Source organism: Oryctolagus cuniculus, chromosome 11 (genome assembly GCF_051225735.1).
Source record: "Oryctolagus cuniculus isolate XC-2025 breed Fujian yellow rabbit chromosome 11, ASM5122573v1, whole genome shotgun sequence".
In the NCBI taxonomy this organism is placed as follows: Eukaryota; Metazoa; Chordata; class Mammalia; order Lagomorpha; family Leporidae; genus Oryctolagus; species Oryctolagus cuniculus.
The window spans coordinates 53,960,951-53,975,239 of record NC_142877.1 but is presented as its reverse complement, the minus strand read 5'-3'; the positions used below and the strand labels follow the sequence as shown (position 1 = coordinate 53,975,239).

Genomic DNA, 14,289 nt, shown 5'->3' with positions numbered 1-14,289 from the left:
TGTGTGGAAAGAAACTTGGAGGTCGTCAAGAGGACAGCTCTGCCCCATTTCCAGTGTTCCTCCAACATCCATAGCTGCCTCTCCATCCTGTTCTCCTTTCTTAGAAAGAGATATTATTAAAGTCATGCATGCTTCCAGCCTTCTAGGCTTCCTTACAAGCACAGAAAATGACAACATCTCTTCAATACAGTGGGGTTAAAAAATTGCTTTTGCCTGTTGGAGGTGATTGGTCCTAAAGCCCTGCCAGGCTCCCCCAGGGGCCAAGGATAAACGTTTCCACACCCGTAAAGCAGTCACAGATCATGGGCACATAAAACATTCCCAGCACAGTTTGGGAGCCCTGGAGCTAGCCACTGAATGATGTGCTATAAAAGGTGACCCAGGGGCCAGCATCCCATATGTGCACCGACTTGAGTCCCAACTGCTCCACTTCTGATGCAGCTCCCTGTTAGTGCGAATAGGAAAGCATTGGAAGATGGCCCAAGTCCTTTAGCCACTGCATTCATCTGGAGGCTGAGAATAAGCTCCTGGCTCTTAGCTTTGGATTGGTCCAGTGGCCATGCGGGGAGTGAACCAGCAGATGGAAGATATTCTCTGTCTTTCCCTCTCTCTCTCTGTAATTCTGCCTTTCAGATAAATAAATCTTAAAAAAATTTATTAACAAGAAGCATTTGAGAGGAAAAAAAAAAGATGACTGAGCTGAAGTCTCCATCAGAGCTCTCAGTTCCTCCTTAAGAAGCTTATAATTAAATCGTAATTATCACATTTGTTTGAGGTGTCCCTCTATACTGGAAGAGATTGTAAACTTCGTGACCATGATCAGAACCAGAGTGGTGCTTTGCACATAGGAAGTTCTTAGTATTTGTTGCCCATTTTGAAGAAGAAAGGCCTGGGAGGAGACTCATCCTCCCTGCCTGCAGCCCTCTGTAGTTGCTGTTCCCATACCTTATTCCCTTGAGGAAACAATACTGAAAGAAAAATGTTGCTTTCATTTCACATTCAATCTTTTAATGCTCTGAATAAGCTCATTTCTTCCTTCACTGCTCCTTTAAAATTGTTCCTAACTGGGCTGCTGGCGATCTAGTTGGCAAGCCCAGGGATATGTTTTGGTCCCTATTGTCCATTTGTGACAGTGCATTCATGTTCTTCCCTTCCCCTCCCTCCTCTCTCCTGATCTCCCCACTGCGTCTCCGGGTCATCGCTTTTTTTCCCCTCTGCCTCTTCTTTAAATGTTGGTTTACCCTGGGATTCCTTTTCTGGCCTTCTCTCCTCACACTGAATTCCTTCTGGGTGATATCATTCACACCCAAAGGCTTCAGCTACCACCTACACTGATGGCTTCCAAAATCTGTATGGCCTTATCTATGCTATTGCTAGTCGATGTCCTTCTCCCTTGATTTTGACTTGCCGCATGTAACAGTGCAAGGCAGGTACACTCATTAGAGGTTGGACAAAAAAGCAACCTCAGAGTTCCTGTGATCCTCATGCTGACAGATGTGGAAACTCAGGTGCAGGGAAGTATAGTGGCTTGCCCAGGATGAGAAAGCTAATTTGTAGCGAAACAGGGAAGAAAGCCTGACTCTTGGGGCGGGGGTCATAGCATAGCAGGTTAGCTATCTCCTGGGCACCAGTTTGAAACTGGTCCACTTCCCATCCAGCTCCCTGCTAATGCACCTGGGAAAGCAGTGGAAGATGGCCCAAGAGCTTGGGTCCCTGCCACCCCTGTGGGAGACCTAGAAGAAGCTCCAGGCTCTTGTCTTTGGCCTGACCCAACCCCGGCTGTTGATGGCCATTTGGGGAGTGAACCAGCAGATGGAACATTCTTTGTCTTTCCTCTTCTCTCTGTAATTCTGCCTTTCAAAAAAAAATCTTAAAAAAAAATTAAAGAATGCCTGACTCTGGACCCCTAGAACCTGAGATTATAAATCTGTGCCAAATACACAGAATGACTTTGGTTGTGCCTCATTGGAAAAACCTTTTCCACTCTGACCTAAATGACCCACTTCTCTTGTGATCCACACACCATGGTGGCACTAGTGTTCTCGTTACTTGTGTTTTTCCGTGTGCATCTTTGGCTTCCACAGCAGCACGAGTTAGCTACCAACAAAAGTCTCCATCTCTTTAAACATTTTCACATCATTTCTACGCTTATAAGAGGGCGTGCTTAGATTCTGATCACTTGTTAACTTTCTCTGGACTGCTGGTAAAGAACACCTGGCACCCGTGCACTGTTCAGTGCAGATTCAGTGATTAGCATAGATGCTATTGCTTACAGTCTGGTTTTTAAAAATTGTTCTGATGTATGCTAGAAAAAGGCAGAGAATTGAATGTACACAGCTACTATTGCTGGAAATGGCTTTCTGATTTTCTTTGAAAAAAATAAAGATAAAAGATAGGAATTAAGTAGGCTTAAAGAAAATAATTTTTTTTTCCTGCATGTTTGGCAACATTCATAGTTAGATGCATGTAGTCGTGCGTTTTGTGTGTATAATGGCACTATTTTGTTTACATTCATTTACATATATGCATTTTGACTAATCTCTGCTCATTTCTGGTTTAGATATTTGCACTTCCTCTTGGAGAAGTGAGTTTACCTGCTTTTAGATGGTTAACACCCAAAGGCACTCCTTTGTTGGTTCCTCATACTAAGAACTTAGTACCACAGTGTCTCCAGAGACACTGTGTCTCTGAAAGGAGTACTCCCTCCTTTTTTTTTTTTTCTTTTTTGTTGTTAAACAGCCCACATGGAATTTTCCAGATGAAGTTCTTCTTAGGAGTTAAGTGTGGGGTTGCGGCTGAAGTGGTTTTAACCAAAACTAGTTGAGTTCGTATGGTACATGCCAGGGCCTTCTGCATTTATTCTTTCATTGTAGATCTCTTATAAGCACCAAAGTATAAGTTATTCCAGTTCTGATTGTGAAACTGAGACGGAAGGTGATGAGTAACTTGTCAGGTAGCAAGTCAGTGGCCGTGCCAGCATCCAGCCGTGGGTCTGCCTGGTGCTGCACTGTACTGTGTCCATGGGCTGAACTTTCCCGTGGAGTCCTCCTCCTCATCCATATATATTTACACCATTTGTATAGAACATTTTATTTACAGCATGGTTTTTCCAAGTGGACACGTGAACATACCTTTTGCATTAGATGCATTAATTTAACCAGCTGCCTGGTGATGGCCTCAGACTTACAGTTCACATTCTCAGTGTTTTAAGTGTTTTACTTTGTTGCTTTTAATTTGTTTGAACTTGCTTGGTGCCTGAGGTGAAATACCGTTTGTAAGAAGTCATATATATTTGACCTAGAAAACTGAGCCGTGCAGCCAAACAATTCTATGATTAGAGTTTTGGGAGAAGGCCATCTGGGCTCATCCTCTAGTTTTTGACGTGGAAAGCATCAAGTTACTGTCATAAACGAGGTGAGAGATTTGCCAAGAGTGGAAATGCGAATGTTCCTTGAAAATCTTTTGTAAGGTTAGCAAGGATGAGTTAAAAGAATGGAAAACTAAAAGAAAAAATTATGTAAAATAATAATTCTCATCTTTCCACAGATTGAAGTATTTAAAATAACTATTTCTGGGTAAACTATGAAAATGTTATTTTTCAACATGAATTAATTCCATCTCTGTATAGAAGAAGCTACAGAGTTTTAAAAGTAATTCAAGATTTTTAATTCTTTGGAGTTCTGTTTAGATATGGCAAGAAGAATAGGTAGGCAAAGACAAAGGCTAGACCCTAGTGTGAGGGGTATTTTGTATGTTTGTGAGCCTTGTAAATCACTCTGGAAGGAGGATATGTAGAGATGGGCGGCTGTACTGAGGAGGCTTATCTGTGCGTGGAGAACATGGTAAAAACTTAATAATAGAAAGATTCGCTCTGTCTTCTGGCCAGCATCTCTGGGATATCATCCAAATCCTTTACCCTTTCAGCATTGCTTTAAGGTTGACCTGATTGTAATTCTCAGCCACACTTTTGTCTCTGTCTCCGTATGGGCCTCCTTACCTCCCTTATGTGTGAAGACTCAAAGCCCTTATCCTACTCCTCATCTCCAGCCTTAGCCAACAGGTACACCTTCCTCCTCATTTAACGTTGACCTCTCAAGGATAGTGTAGTTGATTGGATACAGGTGAGATTTAAAGACAGTGACTGTAGAACTTTTTCTTCTTAGTCTCACATTTTTTTCCCTACTAAGTACTCCATAGCAAAACAGAAAGGCCGCATTCTACATTATGTGAATAATACAATGACTTTTTGCTGACTATAGTTTAGTAATGATTGGACACGGTATTCACAGTTGATTGTATCATTTATTTATTTATTTTAAATATTTATTTGAAAGGCAGGTTACACACAGAGAGAAAGAGAGATCTTCCATTTGCTTGTTCAGTCCCCAAATGATTGCAATGGCTGGGCCTGGGCCAGGTTGAAGCCAGGAGCCAGAAGCTTCATCCAGGTCTCCCATGTGGGTGGAGGGGACCAAACTCTTGGACGTGTTCTGCCACTTTCCCAGGCACATTAGCAGGGAGCTGGATCAGAAGTGGAACAGCTGGGACTTGAACCAGCACCCATGTGGGATGCCAGCATTGCAGGTAGTGACTTAACCCAGTACACCACAACACCAGTCCCTGTCTCATTTAAAAGATGAAAGGAATTAAAAGACATTTCATCCAGGGTTCTGTTGAGGAGCAGGGGCAGACTGTTCATGCCTTTGGAAAGCCATCTGTGCTTTCATCTTGAAGTGAGTCATAAAAGTTGTTTATATCATGTTGTTCATTTTATGAACAATAGGTTACTTTCATTATTTTATTGTGTCTGAATAGGGGGCCACATACAAATAAATAACAATGGACAAAGAGCAGCAGAAAATGGCGGAGATGTGTTCTGGCCCTTTGTCCTTAGGCTCTGCGCATCTCCTTTTCTTGTTCTGTCACGTAGGTAAGGCCTTTCCTGTTTGCCGAAGATTTTCAGCCAAGTCAAGTGAATTGCCATCAGAACTTTTTGAGAAGTTAGAATGATGGTTGTGTTACAGAGTTATTTAATGAACCAGGCGATAAATTGGTGCCCCGTGAGGTAAACTTCAGTGTCTGAGGATTCTGTACTGAGGCACAAACATTGGCATCTTCCCCTTGGGCTGGGTCCACAGGAGTGGCAGTTGGGACCAGTGTCCTCCTCTCTACACACTGAATTTACAGCTCTTTTATTTTCCTGTTGTTTCAAGTGTACCCCTGTCTTTCTTCCAGGCTGTGGCTTTAATAAACTGCTTCATCATCCTGATGTATCTGTCTTGCCTGAAAGTCATCCACATGCCATATCAGAGTGCTGATGTGAGACCCAGCTAATCTGCTTCCAATCGATTTCCGCTAGTGCTAGTGCATTCTTGGAAAACAGCAGGTAATAGCTCAAATACTTGGACCCCTGTCACCACATGGGAGACCTGGATGGAATTTCTTGGCTGCTAGCCTCAGCATGGCCCAATCCTGACTGCTGTGGGCATTTAGAGTGAACTAATGGGTGAAAAATTGCAGTATGTCTGTCTCTCTTTTCTCTGCTTTTCAAGTAAATAAACATAAATAAATGGACATTAAAAAACAAAACACCTTTCTGTGATACCTTCCTAATCCTTCAAAGCAGAATTTTGGATTATTCTCTCTGAAAATGAATGTAGAGTAGTGTTTAAGAAGAGGAGCATTGGAGTCAAGTCTGCCTGGCTTCCAATCCTGATCACAGCGCTTAGCAGATGTAACTGTAGGCAGTTGCTTAAACTTTTGTGCCTTGGTGTCCTCACCTATAAAATTAGTGAGAATAACATCACCTTATATGACTGCTGTGAGGCTCTTAGAACAGGGACTGAAGTAGAAGGAGACCTTAGTAAGTCTTGTTATTTAAAGACAGTTTATTTAATATGAAAGTTAGAGTCACAAAGAGAGAGAAAGATCCTCCATCTGCTGGCTTACTTACTCCCCAGACAACCTCAATGGCCGGGGCTGGGCCAGGCTGAAACCAGTAGCCTAGACTCAGTCCAGGGCTCCCACGTGGGTGGCAGGGGCCCAAATGCCCAGGCCATCTTCCAGTACTTTTCCCAAGCCACCGGCAGGGAGTGGATTGCAGATGGAGCAACTGGGACACAAATCGGTGCCTGGGTGTGATGCCAGTGTTGCAGGCGGTGGATTTACCTGCTATGCTATGGTGCTGGCCCTACTTATTTATTCTTAATGAGTATTATTATTTTTAATACCATTATTTCCTTCGCTCTCCCACAGCACTCTGTACATAATCTGTAGGGTAGTGCTTATCATTTTGTTGTACTTACTTGTTTCAACTGGGAAATTCTTGAAGGCAAAGACATTGTTTTATTCATCTTTGCTCACCACTCTGTGTGGGTCATCTCTTCAGTGCTCAGAAATATTTTCCTTGCATTCCCAAAGTCTTGCCAGCCTTTGCCACCTCTGACTAAATAGGTGTGGCTTTGAGGCAAGGCTGCATGGCACTTCCCTTTCATTTCCATTAGAGTAGAAAGAGTTTATGGCTGGACCTCTAATCCTTGTTCTTTGTCCATCAAGATTGTTCCCTGCAAGAAAAGTTATGATTCATGGCCCTCCAGAATTTTCCAGATTCTATGTTCATTTAGCCCATAATTGCTCAGGGTGCTAAGTGAGGTCATAAATGAAAATTACTTACTAGCATTGCCGTATTTCTCTTGAAGATGTGAATCCTAAAGCAACTACAAAACGATACCAGGCCCATACAGAGTCAGTCAGCAACAGAGTAAAGCTAGCAAACCACCAAGTGTCTGCATTGTTAGGAATGTGTTATTTATTTTAAAACTCATTAATTTATTTGAAAGACAGAATGACAGAGAGGGAGGGGCAAAGAGAGAGATCTTCTATCTGCTGCTTCGCTTACCAAATAGCCGCAACAGCCAGGGCTAGACCAGACAGGAGCCAGGAACTCCTTCCTGGTCTGCCATGCGGGTGGCAGGGGCCCAAGTGCCATCCTCAGCTGCCTTCCCAGATGTATTAGCGGGGAGCTGAATTGAAGGAGGAACAGCTGGGACTCAAACTGACACTCTAATATGGGATGCTGACATCTCAAGCAATGGCTTAGTTTGCTGTGCCACAACATCAGGCCTTTATGTCCTATTTCTAATATTAGAACGAAGGCTAGATTGAAAGCATCCTCTGGGGTCTGGCATTGTGGTGCAGTGGGTTAAGGTGCCCCTTGCCATGCCAGCATCCTATATGGGTGCTGATTGGAGGCCCTGCTGCTCCGCTCCTGATCCAGCTCCCTGCTAATGCACCTGGGAAAGCAGTGGAAGATGCCCAAATACTTGGGCCCTGTGCTACTCTCATGGGAGACCTGGATGGAGTTCAGGCTCCTGGCTTTGACCTTGCCCAGCTGCTGCTGTTGTGGCCATTTGGGGAGTGACCCAGTACATGGACAGTCTCTCTCCCTCTCTAACTCTGCCTTTCAAATGAATAAAATAAAATTTTTAAAGCATCCTCCACCACTCTATAGCTTTCCTTTTCCCGCTCATGCAGAAGTGGTGAGGTTTCCTTCTGCTTGTTCACTGCATTTTCTGTGCATGTCTTCCATAGCACTTAGGCAACATTAATGATGTTGGCTTGCTTCTCTTTCCTCTCTGACCTAGTTGCTACCCACCTGGCCAATAGGGTAAGCTTCAGTAGACGTAGCAAATATTGATTGATATCAATACAGAACCCATACTTTTAATCACAAGAAAACTGTGAGGAAGATATTACTGTTCTCCCATCAACTGACATGGAAACTGAGACTTACCAAGAGGTTAAGTAAGACCTATCTAGAGTCACAGCCAGGAAGTGATAGAACTCTACTCCACATGTGCTTCTTTCTGCCTCAGACTCTGTGTTCTTTTATTTTTAAAGATTTATGCATTTGTTTGACAGCAGAGCTACAGAGAGAAAAGGAGAGACAGAGAGAAAGATCTCCCATAAGCTTGTTCACTCCCCAAATGGCCACAATGACTGGGGCTGGGACAGGCAGAAGCCAGGAGCCAGGAGCTTCATCTGGGTCTCCCACGTGGGTGCAGGGATTGCTGCATTCCCAGGTGCATTAGCAGGGAGTTGGATTGGAAGTGGAACAACCGGCACCCATATAGGATGCTGGTGCTGCAGACCATGGCTTAACCCTCTGCCCCTGTTTTATTATTTTATGGTTTTTTTAAAGATTTATTTTTTTGAAAGGCAAGGTTAGAGAGAAAGAGAGAGAGAGAGAGAGAGAGAGAGAGAGAGAGAGAGATATCTTCCATCTGCTGGTTCACTCCTCAAAATGGTAATTATAATGGAGTCTGGGCCAGGCTGAAGCCTGAAGCCAGAAGCCAGGAATTCCATCTGGGTTTCCTATGTGGGTAGCTGGGGCACAGCCACTTAGGCCATCTTCTGGTGCCTTCCCAGGCACATTAGCTGGACCGTAAGCAGAGCAGCCAGGACTGACGCAAGAACCATTATTGAAAGCAGTGGCTTAACTTGGTGGGTCACGGACTCTGCATTCATAACCACGTCATGGTGCTGGTGCCGCATTAGTGTGGATATGCACTGGAGTGGCCAGCTGATTATAGCACTGTTTGTCACAGTCTGGCCTCTAAGAGGCTTTGGTTGGCTGGCAGGTTCTCACATACCTCCCCCAGCCCTCTGTCAGTTGGCCTGAAATGATCTATGTTCTGTGTATGCTAAAGTCATTTTCATTGATCCCACGTGGCGGCGGAGAGAGTTGTTGGGAACATACTGACTTTTTTTTTTTTAAGATTTATTTATTTACTTGAAAGAGTTACACAGAGAGAGGAGAGGCAGAGAGAGAGAGAGAGAGAGAGAGAGGTCTTCCATCTGCTGGTTCACTCCCCAGTTGGCCACAACCACTGGAGCTATGCTGATCTGAAGCCAGGAGCTTCTTCCAGGTCTCCCACAGGGATGCAGGGGCCCAAGGGCTTGGGCCATCTCCTGCTGCTTTCCCAGGCCATAGCAGAGAGTTGGATTGGAAGAGGAGCAGCCGGGACTTGAACCAGCACCCATATGGGATGCTGGCACTGCAGGCTGCAGTTTAACTCAGTATGCCACAGTACCGGCCCCAACATACTGACTTTCTACTCTGCCCCACATCTGCATCTTCCCAAGTGCCTGGTATTGGCTGCCCAAGATTGTGGCAGCTGCTATTATGGCTGGAGGGTCTCATGCCTTGAGGCTGCTTGAGGCTTATCTCTTGGTTGCTTGGTCAGTATCTTTTTTTTTTTTCATACTATATCCTGTGTGATTTATTTATATGAATTTCTAGAAAGGTCAAACTGCTAGTAATAGAAAGCAAAGTGATTCCAGGGCTAAAGGTTGGGGGAACGAATCAACTGCCAGAGGTACCAAAAAAAAAAAAAAAAAAAAAAACCAAACAAACAAAAAAACCACTTCTGGGGATGATGCAAATCTGTATTTTAATTGTGGAGGTGGTTGCATGATTGTATACATTTGTCAGACTCATACATTATACACTTAACAGATGATATATTTGGCTGTATAAAAATTATCCTCCATCAAAACTGACCACAGCAATAAATATGCAAGGGGTCAGAAGTCCAGGAGCGTAAACTTTTGGAGCTGACCAAAACCCATCTTGCCCTGCGTATCTTCTTATGAGATGGGGCCCCCTAAGCCTGCCATCATGCAGACACCTGGATGGGGCTGCTCTTCCAGGTGTTCATGGAGGTGGAAAATACATTATCCCAGTGGGAGTGGAAGGTTAATCCTCTCCATATTTGTTTAGTTCTGAGAAAACTTGAACAGCAGGTTTACCTTAGACAGGCCATTTTAATGCAAATTTTATACCAGGATAGTTAAGACACTCCTTTATGTTTTATCTGACAGATGGCAAGACATGTCTTCTGAATGACTGTTGGTCTCGATGTCCGTGCGCTCCAAGTTCTGGTTCCCCCTTGAGGCTGGGTTGCCCGGGCAGCTTTCTTCCCCTCCCTTCACAACCCCTCCACATGCTAAGTCAGAGGCTCCAAGCTCCTTGACAGGATCCTGCAGCAGACTCACCTGACTTTTAAGTCCTGATGGAAGGTGTTTGTTGGAGATACAGATTTCTGGGTCTTCCTAGAGACAGAAAGCTGTCACTTGCTGGTTCACTCTCCAAATGTCTGCCATAGCCTGGGCTAAGACCAGGACTGGGAACTCAGTCTGGTCTCCCACATTGGTGGCAGGCATCTAATCACGTGAACCATCATATCTGCCTCCCAGGGCATTAGCAGGAAGCTGGAGTCAGAAGCCAGAGGCAGGAAGTAAACCCAGGTACGCAGCGGGAGACGCTGTTGTCTTTGATTATTAGGCCTGATGCCTGCCTCAGATCTCTGGATTCTAGTCTAGACCTAGTGAATCATAATCTCCAGGGACCTGGGCATTCGTGGTTTTTCCAAACTCTTAAGGTGATTCTTTAAAAATGTTCAAGTTTGGAAATCAAATCTGCGTAACTCCAGGTGGTGAGAATGGTTTGAGAGTTCAGACTAGGGGTGGACGTGCGATAGCAAACTCTCAAGGAATCCCTGTTGCTTGTTCCAGCTAAGGGATAAATCTGGGCTTGAAGTTTCTCTGGCTTTTTGAGTGCTCTGTGTCCTTTAAAGGGAGAGGGAGAGTGAGAGAGAGAAGGGGGGAGAGAAGGAGAGAAGAAGAGTGGAGACAGGGTGGGGAAGGGTGGGTAGAAGTAGGAGAGTGAGAGTGCGTGAGTAGGGAATGAAGTAGGGTGGTGTGCTTGTGATTTTTACACTGTTCCTCTGGCTGTGGTGTTTTTACACTCACCTTTGATGTCTTCGTGTTCTGGCTCACTGCATTCCTCTCGCTTGGCCTTTTAGCTCTTGCTAAGGTGTAGAGACTTCTTGTTCTGTCATCTCTAGTTTTCCATCCAAGCACAAATGTGTCTTTGACTGATTGTTCTCTGACTACCCCCCATTTTATTAATTCATTCAGTCACTCATTCAACAAGTATCTATTGTGCCAGGCTGTGGGCGGCCTACAGAGAGGAACAAGAGACAATCCCTGCCCTCAAGTGCACAGTCTAGCTGGGAGACAGCAGTGTCAACAAATGATTAAAATGCCTGTGATGTGCTAAATGCTGTTGGAGAAGTGCACAGAGTTGCAGGAGCACTAGGAGGAAGTGATTAACAAATGGTGGTGGCGTCACCTCGGAAGGGACTTTTGAGCAGGATCTTATAGTGAGAGAGAGAGCTTCCACCTATAGGTTCACTCCCCACATAGCTGCAACAGCCAGGGCTGGGCCAGCCTGAAGCCAGGAGCCCGGAACTCTGTCCAGGCCTCCCATGTGGGTGGAAGGGGCCCATCCACTACTTCTTAGGCACATTGGCAGGGAGCTGGATCAGAGAAGTAGAGTAGCAGGGACTAGCACTTCAGTGTGGGATGTGGGTGTCCCTAGCAGTGGCTTAACCCACTGTGCCACAGCACTGCCCCAGGAAAAGCATTTTTATTTTTATTTTTATTTTTTTACTACCTACTATTATAACTTACTTTTATTGAAAGTATTTCACATTCATAATGGACGTCTTCTGGATTTTGCCACATATTTTAATATTAAAGGTTATTTTTGACATGCAAGTAGAGTCAACAGTGTCCCCCATATGGGGACAGTGATTATAAAAAGATGACATAACACATGAATTAAGTGTCTTTTTTAATTGAAAAGCTAACAAACTGTCTCCCCACCCCCAAAACCACAAACCAGGTAGTAACTGAGTCTTCTAGGCAATCTACTCAAAGCTGAGAGGATTAAAAATAAGAACAAGTCCTCAAATCCAATTAAGGGAGCCCTGCTACACACAAACTGATCAATGCCAGGGGTACTGACTGACCGTGCAGCTGAAAGACATCCTAATGGGCCCAGCAGACGTTTGTTTCAAGTAGCCTCTTTACAGTTTCCAACTCATGAATAAAGATAATATTTTTTTAATTCTATTTCAGAAAACTTTTTGGAAGTTGTTTTATTTACAATGCCAACTTTTAAAAGATCACTCAATTTAACTGTACAATAAACTAGGCAGCAATCACTCTGGGAGAAGAGAGGAAGCCCCAAATGCCACTTTCTATTGGGGACCCACAGTTTAGTTTTATTCAGAGTAAACAAAACAGGAACTTTTAGTCATACTAGAAGAAACTCGGGTTTGGAATCTGTACTCAAACTACACATGCAGTGAGGACAATATTCTGCTAAAACAAATGATTTGCTGCTGCATTTGTCTACGTTTGCCTAATATTAACAATTATAAACAGAGCAGTGCAACTAGTATTTGGAGCAATCCTTACAGTGTTACAGTGTCAGGCACAACGTTTCACTTCTCTTCACACCACTGGTTCTCTGCGTACCTGGGCTGCTGCTGCTTCAGTAAAGTCATTCTTAATGTTGAAGGTCTTGCGAATCTCCTCAGGAGTCTTCCCCTTGATCATATTGACAACAGTCTTGCATGTAATGTCCAGCAAATCTTTGATGTCTAAGTAGTTTGCAGCCAGAATAAGCTCAAAAAGTGTTCCTTGGTCAACTTTCAGGAATTCCTGGTCCCAAACAGGGATATCATCCGTTCGCTTTTCTTTGTTCTCATCGTCTTCAGGAGGAGGAGGGTCATCCTTGTGGTGGGTGCACTACTGAATGATCTTTTTTAATATTGCTGCTTTAACATTTGGTAGAGGAACTGGGTCATCATCTCCTTCATCATCCATCTCCAAATCTTCCAACATGGTCTTGATAGTCACAGACTGTTTGGCAATTTCTACATCAACTTCAAAAATCTCTCCATCAGAACTCTGCAACTTTATTGAAGGCATGGTGTTCGGGTTTGAGGAGCCGGCGGGCTGGAGGCTGACGAGAGAGGGGCGGCGTCAACGCAAAGAGAAGAGAAAGGCGGACGACAAGGCCACTACCAGGAAAAGCATTTTTAAAGTTGTTGATGGCCCAGTGTCACAGTCCTCACAGTCCTCACATTCTCAGCGTCTCACAGATCCTAATTTCTTTGCTTCTTTATGGATCTGCCAGAGCTCTTTGGCATGGCTAAATTAGACTCTCTTGATTCACTTCTTTCCAAACCTGAGGTGGTTAGTAGTTGATGGGTGTCTGGGGTGCCACATCTAGCTGTCCCGTGATCATTTACTGACAGTGAATGATTGAGACTGTAAGCATTGAAGAAAGCTTTTTAAAGGCTTTATCAGATGTGTGGTCTTGTGCCCTCCAGGGGGAGAAGGAGCGGAGAAGAGGAGAGAAGTAGAGAGGGCCAGAAGAGTGCGGACAGGGTGGGGAAGGATGGGTAGAAGTAGGAGAGCATGTGAGTAGGGTATGGAGTAGGACGGTGTGCTTGTGCTTGTGGTTTCTTTTACAGTGGAACGAGGTTTCCTATTTCTAACCAAAGTTTTCTTGGGAGTTCCTGTACCTGTCTTTTACTTCTTGCACCTCTGTTGCTTGTGTATATTGTTTGAGAATACTTAAACTCTCTAGTTGGCTGATTGGAAAAGGTTGGTTTGTTTTATAATGCACTGAGTGGGGGGCCTGCGTTTTGGCATAGTGGGTAGAGCTGCGACCTGCAACACTGGCATTCCATGAAAGTTCCCATCCAGCTCTCTGCTGGTAGCCTGGGAAAGCAGAGGAGGATGGCCCAAGTGCTTGGGCCCCTGTACCCAATGGGAGGCCCTGAAGAAGCTCCTGGCTCCTGGCTCCTGGCTGCTGATTCCTGGCTTTGGCCTGGCCCAGCCCTGGCTGTTGCAGCCATTTGAGGAGTGAACCAGCAGATGGAAAAATCTCTCTCTTTCTCCCTATGTGTGTGTGTCTTTCTCTATAACTCTGACTTTCAAATAAATAAAAATAAATCTTAAAAATTCACTGAGGATTCCTCTCTTTCACTAGAGAAACACCATGGATCATTGTGATTACATTTGTACAGTTTAATACCTAGACATGATTGAAATTTTAAGGTATTATTTCTTGTAATAATGGATATTCATTATAGAAAAATTAGAAAATGTAGAAGAAAAGGAAAGATAGCTAAAATTCATCCATAATCTTATAAGCTATAGCTACCTACTGTTAATATTTTGGTATATAAACATTCACATTTTTGATGTATATGAAAAGCAGGTTGGGGGGGTTGGGGAGAGATCAAGATGTTCCATTCACTTGTCCATTTCAGGTCAAGGCCAGTAACCAGGAACTCCACTGGGTCTCCCACATGGGAGTTATGTTAAATGTTAAATATTTTGGACATCTTATGTTAGCAAATGTGC

The 14,289-nt window shown here is 44.1% G+C and overlaps 1 protein-coding gene and 1 pseudogene across 7 annotated transcripts in view; one reads left to right on the top strand and one right to left on the bottom strand.

Moving 5' to 3' along the window:
- The window catches only part of DIP2B (DIP2 acetate--CoA ligase B (putative)), a 233,394-nt gene that overhangs the window by 95,518 nt on the left and 123,587 nt on the right, over positions 1 to 14,289 (top strand). The window contains exon 2 of one of the 7 annotated variants that reach the window (XM_070052225.2): positions 5,236 to 5,386. The exons of the other annotated variants lie outside the window; for them this stretch is intronic. The gene's annotated coding sequence lies outside the window, so the exon portion shown is untranslated. The remainder of the gene's footprint in view (positions 1 to 5,235; positions 5,387 to 14,289) is intronic. 7 annotated transcript variants of the gene reach the window in all.
- On the bottom strand, positions 12,210 to 12,978 carry LOC100342696 (S-phase kinase-associated protein 1 pseudogene; annotated as a pseudogene).